At 42.7% G+C, this 9112-nt stretch overlaps 1 non-coding gene across 1 annotated transcript; it reads left to right on the top strand.

The window, feature by feature from the left end:
* Positions 1 to 5160: 5160 nt before the first annotated feature.
* On the top strand, positions 5161 to 5232 carry TRNAG-UCC (transfer RNA glycine (anticodon UCC)). The gene has a single exon. It is a non-coding gene; the product is annotated as a tRNA-Gly (tRNA).
* Positions 5233 to 9112: the final 3880 nt, after the last annotated feature.

Here is a 9112-nt window from a genome sequence, read left to right as displayed (position 1 = left end):
ATAGTTAAAACAGATTTTTCATATCATGGCCACGTTTCCCTTCTTTTTTTTAAGTTGCAGCTCCTCACATGGTCGTGCATATAGGGTCATACTTATAGGTTGCTGTAGCGTTGAAATGACTACGAACAAAACGAAGAGGTCAAGCACAAGCACATACGCCAACTTCAGAGTCTTCCTGATCTCCCCGTTCAGGCGCAACATATGTCCATCAAATATCAACATCTCAAGTTTGTATACCATCACGACGATACTACCATCGCAGCGGTAATCGACTGCACTTCAGTAAAGATAGCTGCAGGGAAGGCGAGATTATTTTGCCAGCTTTGCGCTGCCATAGCAGTGCGCTGAATGGTGGCAGAAATCGAGCGTAAATTTCAACCTCGATCTCTTATTATCGTGGCTTTCATCTCTTTATTATCGTGGATTTCACGTGTTCTACGAAATATGTAAATGCATGCTTTGAAAAGCCGTTTCAAGGTAGAAAATTTCTATTGCATAGCGCTTTTTTTTTTGTCTGAATTGGAGGGAAAACCGACTGCGAACAGGATTTTCACTTATCTCCTTTGTACTCTGTCTTTTGCTCCATTTTGTGAAAGGTAGGGCTATCAGCTTTATTATGAAACAACGAACCAGCCGCAATAGCAGATATTAACACATACGCGCAAGACGCCAGACCTCTAGCAAATAAATCGTAGCAAATGTGCCAATCCAAGCGCGCACCAATAGCGCACGCCATCTCGCACCGCAATTTATACCTTACTCTCGATACGCAATTTGGGCGGCACACCTGTGCGGCAAGAATACCGTCTCAGTACAGAACAGTGCATTTGGAAGCTGATCCAGTGGTATAACCAGCGCGGGACTTGACGTGGACAATAGCTGACCCGAAAGTCGCGGGTTCGATCCCGGCCGCGGTGGTTGAATTTCTTTGGAGGAGAAATTCTAGAGGCCCGTGTACTGTGCGATGTCAGTGCACGTTAAAGAACCCCAGGTGGTCGAAATTTCCGGAGCCCTCCACTACGGCGTCTCTCATAGCCTTAATCGCTTTGGGACGTTAAACCTCATAAAACCAAACCAAACCAAACATTTATTTATTTATTTATTTAAAAATCCCGCAGGCCAATATGTTGGCCCATGCAGGAGGAGCTACACAAGGCATTTAAAATAACAAATACAAAAGAAAATATATGGGGTTACAAAGAATGAGCAGAATAACGAAATACAACACTCATTCACTAAAAAAATGCTTCTCAAGAGCTTTAATAAAATTTCAGGACTGGAAAATTTCCTCGGGAAGAGAGTTCCAATTGGAAACAGTCCGTGGAAAAAAAACTGCACTTGAATGAGTCAGTCTTTGCAAAAATGGGTTCGAGCAAATGAATTCGTGAATGGTGTGTTCGGCGCGACAATTGTTTGAGAATTGCGGGGCGGGATGTGTTTAGTTTATGCGTTAAAAGGTTTTGCATAAACAACACACGGGAAATTTTTCTACGTACTTCAACTAATTGAATATGGTTGGTTTTCATTAGTGTTGCAGGTAAGTCTAACCTCCTGTATTTGTTATAAATAAACCTAACCGCTTTCCTTTGCACCATCTCTATCTCGTATATGTCTTTCTTTATGAATGGATCCCATAATACCGAAACGAACTCTAATTTGGACCTAATGAATGTTGAGTATGCAAGGAGTTTATCTTTACTTGGGGTATCTTTAAGCTTCCGCCTTAAGTTGCAAAGCTTAGAAAAAATACGAGGAGTAAATGTCTGCAATGTGTGAAGTCCATGTTAAGTCATGAGTTAACGTTACCCCTAAATATTTATATTGTGTAACCTCGTGGATTACATGATTTTGCAGGGTGTAAGCGAATGCACTAAAATGTTTTTTTTTGCGTGAAATGCGTAAGAGAACAGTTTTATCAAGGTTTAGTTGCATATTTCATTTTACGCACCACTGATGAACAGCTAGAAGCGCATTTTGCAAGATGTAGTGATCGTTCTGTTTATTTATGGTATTAAAAATTATGCAATCATCTGCAAAAAGCTTTAAAGAGACATTTTCGGGGACGGAAGCAAACACATAATTTAGGAAGCAAACACATTTAGGAAAAGCAGTGGCCCCAAGACGCTGCCTTGGGGTACACCTGAAGTAACTGGAAGATCGTTATACCTGCAGCCATTAACGTCTACGTATTGTTTCCTGTGCTTAAGATACGCATGAATCCAGTTGACAAGATAAGTAGGGACGCCAATACTATCTAATTTATAAATGAGTTTGCCATGAGAAATTGTGTCAAAAGCTTTGCGGAAGTCTAAAAAAAGACCATCAACCTGCCCGGAGTTAACAAGAACAACGTGGAATTTATTAACCGTAGTAAAGATCTGCCGTAGTAACCAACATGAAGGGTGAGTGACGCTCCCCCAGGAAGGCCAGAGCAACCTCGCAGCTACGTCATGGCTTAGGCATGCCCAAGACACTGCACGGGCCTGTGTAAAGAGACTCATTCACAAGAGTGAGGGAACCAAGCAATAAGACGTTGGATGTTGGTAACGGGCCGCAGAGAAAAGCTAACCAGAGGCACACAGAAAAAATTTTATCATCGTTCCGCCACGTCTAAGACACCGTCGCGGCGCACTTATGCAGCCAAAAACAAATAACCTGTGCAGAAAGAATCGAAAAGGTTCTTTCTTAAAAGTTGTTTGAAATAAAATAGGGTGCCAATTTATCTTCATCTCTTTCTATTTACCCGCCTTTTGTTCGGCAGCGCTAGTCAGTATTCTATGGTGGCGGGTCAGAAATGCCTTTCTGGCCGAGCTGCGTGGCCTGTCGAGAGCCACGCAGCCACGCGAACAAATAAGCCTGAAGAAGGTGTACAGCGATGTCACCGATAGTAAAAGGCCCAACGAACATGAAATGACCGCGAAACAACATAGACCAATTCAATGCGAAACTGCACTTTTCCTAAACGGCGTTTCATCAGATATACCTGAAGGAACATAGGGCCTCCCACAGTGTTTGCTCTCGGAACCCCTTTTCTTTCTTACTTATAATAATTATGGTTGAGAGAGGGTGTGGTAGATGGTCCTTGGCGATCACAGAATGAACAAGGGAGGCGAAAACCTCAGGTTGCTTGAGCCAACGTTTCGACAAGAGGACTTGTCTTCGTCTGGGCAAAGCGTTCATCGTGTATCACCAAGCGTTACCACACATATACGGTTATCTGCACATGATTCTGCTGTATACAGACAAGGGAAACATGAGCGCGATTCTTCGCAGCTACAAGCTCACCTGAAAACCATTCTACAATGGCGTGAACAATGGAAAATGCAATTGAACCTGCTCAAAACCGGGCACTAGGATTTTGCTCGAGAGAACAATGTACCGCAAACAAACTCTACTTTAAATGCGCGCACACTAAAATCTGTTCAATTTGGAAGTAATTTTAGCTTCCAAACAATTCTGGCACCCCCCTGCTGATCATAGTACAGAAAAAGCATGCAAAACCCAGGTTATTTTGTGCAGAAACACAAGATTATTTAACCTAGATACCAAATCCCTCCTGTATAAAAGTTACAAATATTGGCTCTTGAATATGACCCTACGTGATAAGACCAGACGTGAAAATCAGATAGATACAAGCTGGTAGAAGTGCAAAACATAGCCGCGCCATGTGTTTGCGGTAGGTACAAAAGAGAAGAGCGTAAAACTGAATATGAAGCAGGGACCGAAATGGTAGCCTCGAGAGATGTGACGTAAAAAAATTAGTGGTAAAACTGTTTTATATAATTTTTATTATAATCGACTTCAAGTTCAAAGCGAAATATATATTTGGCAGCCATTCTACAGGTCTGAGCGTGCCGACCCAGAAGGCAAAGTGACAGGATTAAATTTTAAAACTGTACTGCTTACATCTTCATCCTTTTCGATCACTGTGCGTGACTGCAGTGGTCTCTCGTCGCTGGTATTTAACTCTATGCATAACGAAATCTTTCGTAAAGCTGGAACTCGTGCGAGTTGGTAAGTATTCATCTTGGGGCAACAGCGCAACAAAGGCGGGACACACAGAAGACATGCGCTCACTAGAAACTGATTTTATTAAAAGACGGAACGTGGAATAAATGCAGGAAAAAAAACCTGAAAAAACCTAGTCAAATGAAACTATGTCATGTGGGAGGCAAGATAGTCTATTTTTTTGTTAATCAATGTCACGGAAGGGTGACTGACGCACTTCGTTCCCTGAATGTGGATTCGCCATAAGGGCAAGGTGACGCGCGAAATTATGGAAGCGATTTTATTCACAATGTGGGAACAAAGTGCGTCAGCCACCCTTCCCTGAGATTGTTTGACACAGAAATAGACGATCTTGCCTCCCACATGCCATACTTTCCTACTTCCATTCTTTCATTTTACTAGGTTGTTTGTTGTTGTTTTTTCTTCAGCATATATTCCACGTTCCGTCTTTCAATAAAATTAGTTGCTAGTCAGCGCATGTCTTCTGTGTGTCCCGCCTTTGTTGCGCTGATCCCCTAAGGTGTTGTACTTCCTACTCTTGCCTCCCGACCCTGCCCCCCCCCCCCCCCAGCTTAATGCTAAGCATTGCACTATGGACGGATAAAAAAATAGATAAAATTGTAATTGTCTATCTTGCGGCTGATGCTCTCTGATAAAACTGGAGAGGAAAGCTTTTCACTTGCGAGCCAAAGAAGAAATATTTTGTTTACAAAACTCAGGCTGAATCTTTTCCAGCCATTTTCCTGGCCTTGGATGTCGTTACAACTGGTGCGGAGGCAACACATGTCCTCCATTCAATATGCTAATATGGTGTAAGTTCGCATTTTTCTTTTGGATTCTTTCTCTTTTATGATAGTAAATGCTTTATTACGGTTTCCGTGGCCTTCTGTCTTTGATGTAACCTCCCTAGTATGTACACAAGTGTCTGTTTGTGCATTTGCACCATATAAACTCTTTTTTTTTAATTTTTTTGATGTTGCCGGTAATCTCTGCCACATGAGATTCTTTCTTATTGTGTCCAGTGTCTAATCCACACACCGCGTTTCTAGAGCTCCGCAAAGTCGGTCCTAAGACAATCGCGGACCTTCTTCCGTCTATGTAAGCCGCTCGCATCCATTTGAAATGCCTTTAGGAATACGTGCCTCTCATCCGGCGTCGGTGGTATAGTGGTTAGCATAGCTGCCTTCCAAGCAGTTGACCCGGGTTCGATTCCCGGCCGACGCAGCTTTTTTTGTTTTCACAACTTCTGTATATTTCGACAAAACAGTCGCATTTCAGGTGACAGTTGGTTTCAAAACACGCAACGAGAAACCTGCCACGCGAAGTCCATTATCTGTCCAGCGTCGGTGTTATTGAAGGAGCTGTTCGTGGATGTGAAGGAATTCGTAGAGACCTGTTATTTTCTGCATGCGAACTTTTATTCTGTGATTCGGGAAAAACCTCGCCCGATATCTTCACCGTTGTGTAGAACCTTGTGCTGGGAAGGTCCACGGTAAGATATATTTTTTTTTAGGGTTAAGGAAATGATGATTCCTCCTTCAGCCAAAACCTTGATTTTTCGTTTGCACAGCGGAACAATCTGGACAAAATCATTTTTAACGAGAATCGGCTTATGAACGCATACCAGTACCTTACAATCTTTGAATTTTCAAAATTTTTGTCCAAGAATATTTGACATGAAAGCGTGACTGCAGGAGAAGGAATGATTTGTGCCGCCGTGGGGAGTCACTGCATTGGATGTAGAAAGGAAGAAACGATTGAGCATGCTTTCCTGGGCTGTTTGGATGCGTTCTTTTTTTTTCAGGGACGTCCTGGAAAGGACTTTTAGGAAAGATTGTCCGCTTGACCCCGAGGCCAATAGATCCCTACCGACTGAAAGCGAAGATTGTGTTCCTTACGATCTTGTCATGACCTTGACATTGGGGAACATATGAAGGAGTGGGAAGACGGCGCATCACGCAGATCTTGACGCATGGCCAGATGGAGAGTATTATAAAGAAGCTATTGTAAGATATATTGAAATAATCAAACTTCAGTATCCTTTCACCTGACTCGATGCCGAACAATGATGTCTCAAAGGCATTCAGAAAATGTTCCCTTTCTACGCAAGTCACAGGTTGGCTTGCGGTTCTTGTGTACATATTGTGTTATTTTGTTGCGAAAGAAAAATAAAGCGTTGGTGGTATGCGGTAAGCCTAAATATTCGGAGGTCGTGGGTTCGGATCCCGCCGGCAGCATTTGGTTGTTTTTTCTTCTACTTTAATTATTCTTCCACTGAAGAAATATTGCATATTAAAAAAAATACATCCCCTATGATCCTTGCTTTGGTGGCTCTTGGTTTCGCCATGCATGCCATAACAAGCACTTCTGTTCCTTCACTTGTATGCTTGATACTTTCCAAGCAGTTAGCCTGGGTTTGATTCCAGGCTGACACAAGTTATTTTCTTTTTTTGTTTTACAATTCAACAGTTTTACAATTCTTATTTGTTCATATTTTTTAAAGTTCTTGTTTTCTTCAAGAGTTACAGTTACGTCGGGGAGCATTTTGTAAACTGCCAATAAGGGCACTAAAAGCAGGCGTAGGTATTTTAACTGCTTTTTATTATTTGAAACAGTTTCATATTATTTGAAAGCAAAGCACTGCAACCGATTTGTTTATGTAGCACACCGACCTCACATTTCCGAGTAATGAGCAAAACAATGCAACCACAAATCGTAATCTTAAGAAATGCTTCCGCGTGGCCACTTGAGTACACCAATGGGGATACTGTACTCATAATAAAGCACAACGAATTTTTTTTGGCCTTCCTTTGATTATGCTATATTTGCATTTTATTAAAGCAACTGGCTCGTGTCCCTCTGGTGGGGGCGTTCCAGCATTGCGCGACATGGGCTTAAGCTTTAAACCGAATCTGAGCACTGGGTAATGGAAACGAGGGCATAGACTGCAAGTGTACCTTCGTAAGAGTGGATTCCAGAAGCAAGCGAATATTACCTTCAAATAATCAGCTTAGTTAATTTGTCATTCAGCTTCCACTAAAGATTGCTCGTCCCCTGGAACTAAGATACCCAAAGGCAGGGGGAACACAATTCATTTGCAGCCACAAAAACAGGCCGTAGCTAGCTACTACTATGCGTTCAATGTTAAGCACGTATTCTCGATGCGGCGATATTTCACCACATTCTTCTTTGTCCTTCGTAAGGTCATTAACCTATTGCAAACACTTTTTGTTACTGATTTTAAAGCACTAATTCATTTTCCGCCGCAAAGCAAATATACTGCATCTCCTAATCGATATCTATATGATCAGTAATCACATTCAACGTCAATCCAGAAATGTCATCCATTCTTGTTTAACTCCAAGACGTTGTATCAGTATGTCCTCATACATAGGTCATATTCAGGTACAACTCATAAGCACTGCGGCGAACGCTCCTCAAATGAGCTCCTTAAGCCAACGGCGGTGACTGTTTCGTAGATGTGGTGGTTAGTCCACTTGTGTGAAATTCTAGCTGGAACCTGAGTTCATGGAATGGGATTGACTGCGACACCATGACGATCGGGCGGCACCATTCCCTGGATGGTCTTGTTTAAGCGGTATTTGCCGCAGTGTTCATGCGCCGTGCCTTACTATAGCTCCCTCCTTACGAAGCATGCTTGAATCGATTCCGCTACCCGCATAAACTGTATAGGTAAAATTCAGAGGCGGATAGCAACGACGAACTAATTGTGAGAGAAAGCGAAGTATTTTTATTTTGTTGAAGCTGCTTTCCCTCTTCACACATAATCTCCATATTACTTTTCTGATATGGCGCATAAGAATAAAAAATGAATTCATTTTTTTTCATTAGTGGAGATTAACTGGTTCCAATATGACTGCTACTAGTGGGACCTACTGCACGGCGCTCTTCCTGCCATTACATACCCGTTCTTTCCAGTACCACAAATCGTCACCGTCGCTCCCTTTCTACAGGTATACACAGAATCTCTTGGTTCTTTTGAGCACCATAATGGAAAACTCTACCTCACTTGTTTTCTGAAGCACAACTGGCCATTCTCACTTATCATCGCGTGCCCTCTCGTGATCTTACATCTCTCGTGATCGCCGTGATCTTTCATCTCGAGACTGGCGTTGCGAAACTCTAGCGATTGTTAGCGCTCGTGACATTCTGTAGCATTTATAGCTTACTTTTTTTTTCATAACCTAAAAGGACAAGTTCTATTGCTTTTTGCCTTCTTTTTTGCCCGATGCACCCCATGTCTCTGTTACCTCTCCGTTACGCTTGTCGGTGCGGCAGATGGATGGATGCAAGTAAATACAATGAGCAGGATACTTGTTCTACTAAGCGCACTTATTTGTCAGGTCATCCAGTGCATCATCGATATTAAGCTCATGTCGCTTCACAGCTACCGTTGTTAGAAACTCTGACGGCTGTCTCAAGTTCCGTCCAAGCCATATGAGGGCTGGGCTGCTGGCAGAGCCGGTTACCAGTGGCCCGGCCACTGGCCTCCACTTTACGCAGCTGCATCGGGAAGCGCTAAGAACCACCAGGAATAGCAGCGCAGGTGTGCGCGTTGGTGGTATAGTCGGTGGTATAGGTGGTGGTGGTAGAAATCTCCTGGGCCAGATGGTATTACTAGCGAATTCTATAAAACATTTTCGCCTTGCCTAGTGCCTGTTTTGATGGAAGTTTTCGAAGCATCTTATGATGTGGTGTCCTGCCTCTCACTTTATATTCTGGGCACACAATATTAATTCCCAAAAGCAAAGATACTAATCGGTTGAAAACTGTTGAGGGATATCGTCCAGTTTCCCTCTGCAATGTTGATTAGAAAATTTTTCCCAAGGTTCTTAGCAGTCGTCTGCAGCTCGTCATTATGGACTTGATAGGTTCGCATCAGGACTGTGGTATTAGAGGCCGCAGTATTCAAGCACATATCCATATTTGCACGTTCAGTATTATTGACAGTATCAGATGAGACAGGCCAAGTAGCTCTGATTCAAATTGACTTGGCGAAGGCGTTTGATAATGTTCGGCACGATTTCTTGTTTGCGGTCTTGGAGTATGCAAATATTGGTGACGTCTTGCTCAAAGGCATAAG

Source organism: Amblyomma mixtum, chromosome 9 (genome assembly GCF_055824585.1).
Source record: "Amblyomma mixtum isolate Tamu chromosome 9, ASM5582458v1, whole genome shotgun sequence".
Lineage (NCBI taxonomy): Eukaryota > Metazoa > Arthropoda > Arachnida > Ixodida > Ixodidae > Amblyomma > Amblyomma mixtum.
Note: the sequence above shows the minus strand (reverse complement) of the source record. Positions and strands in the feature narration are given on the sequence as shown.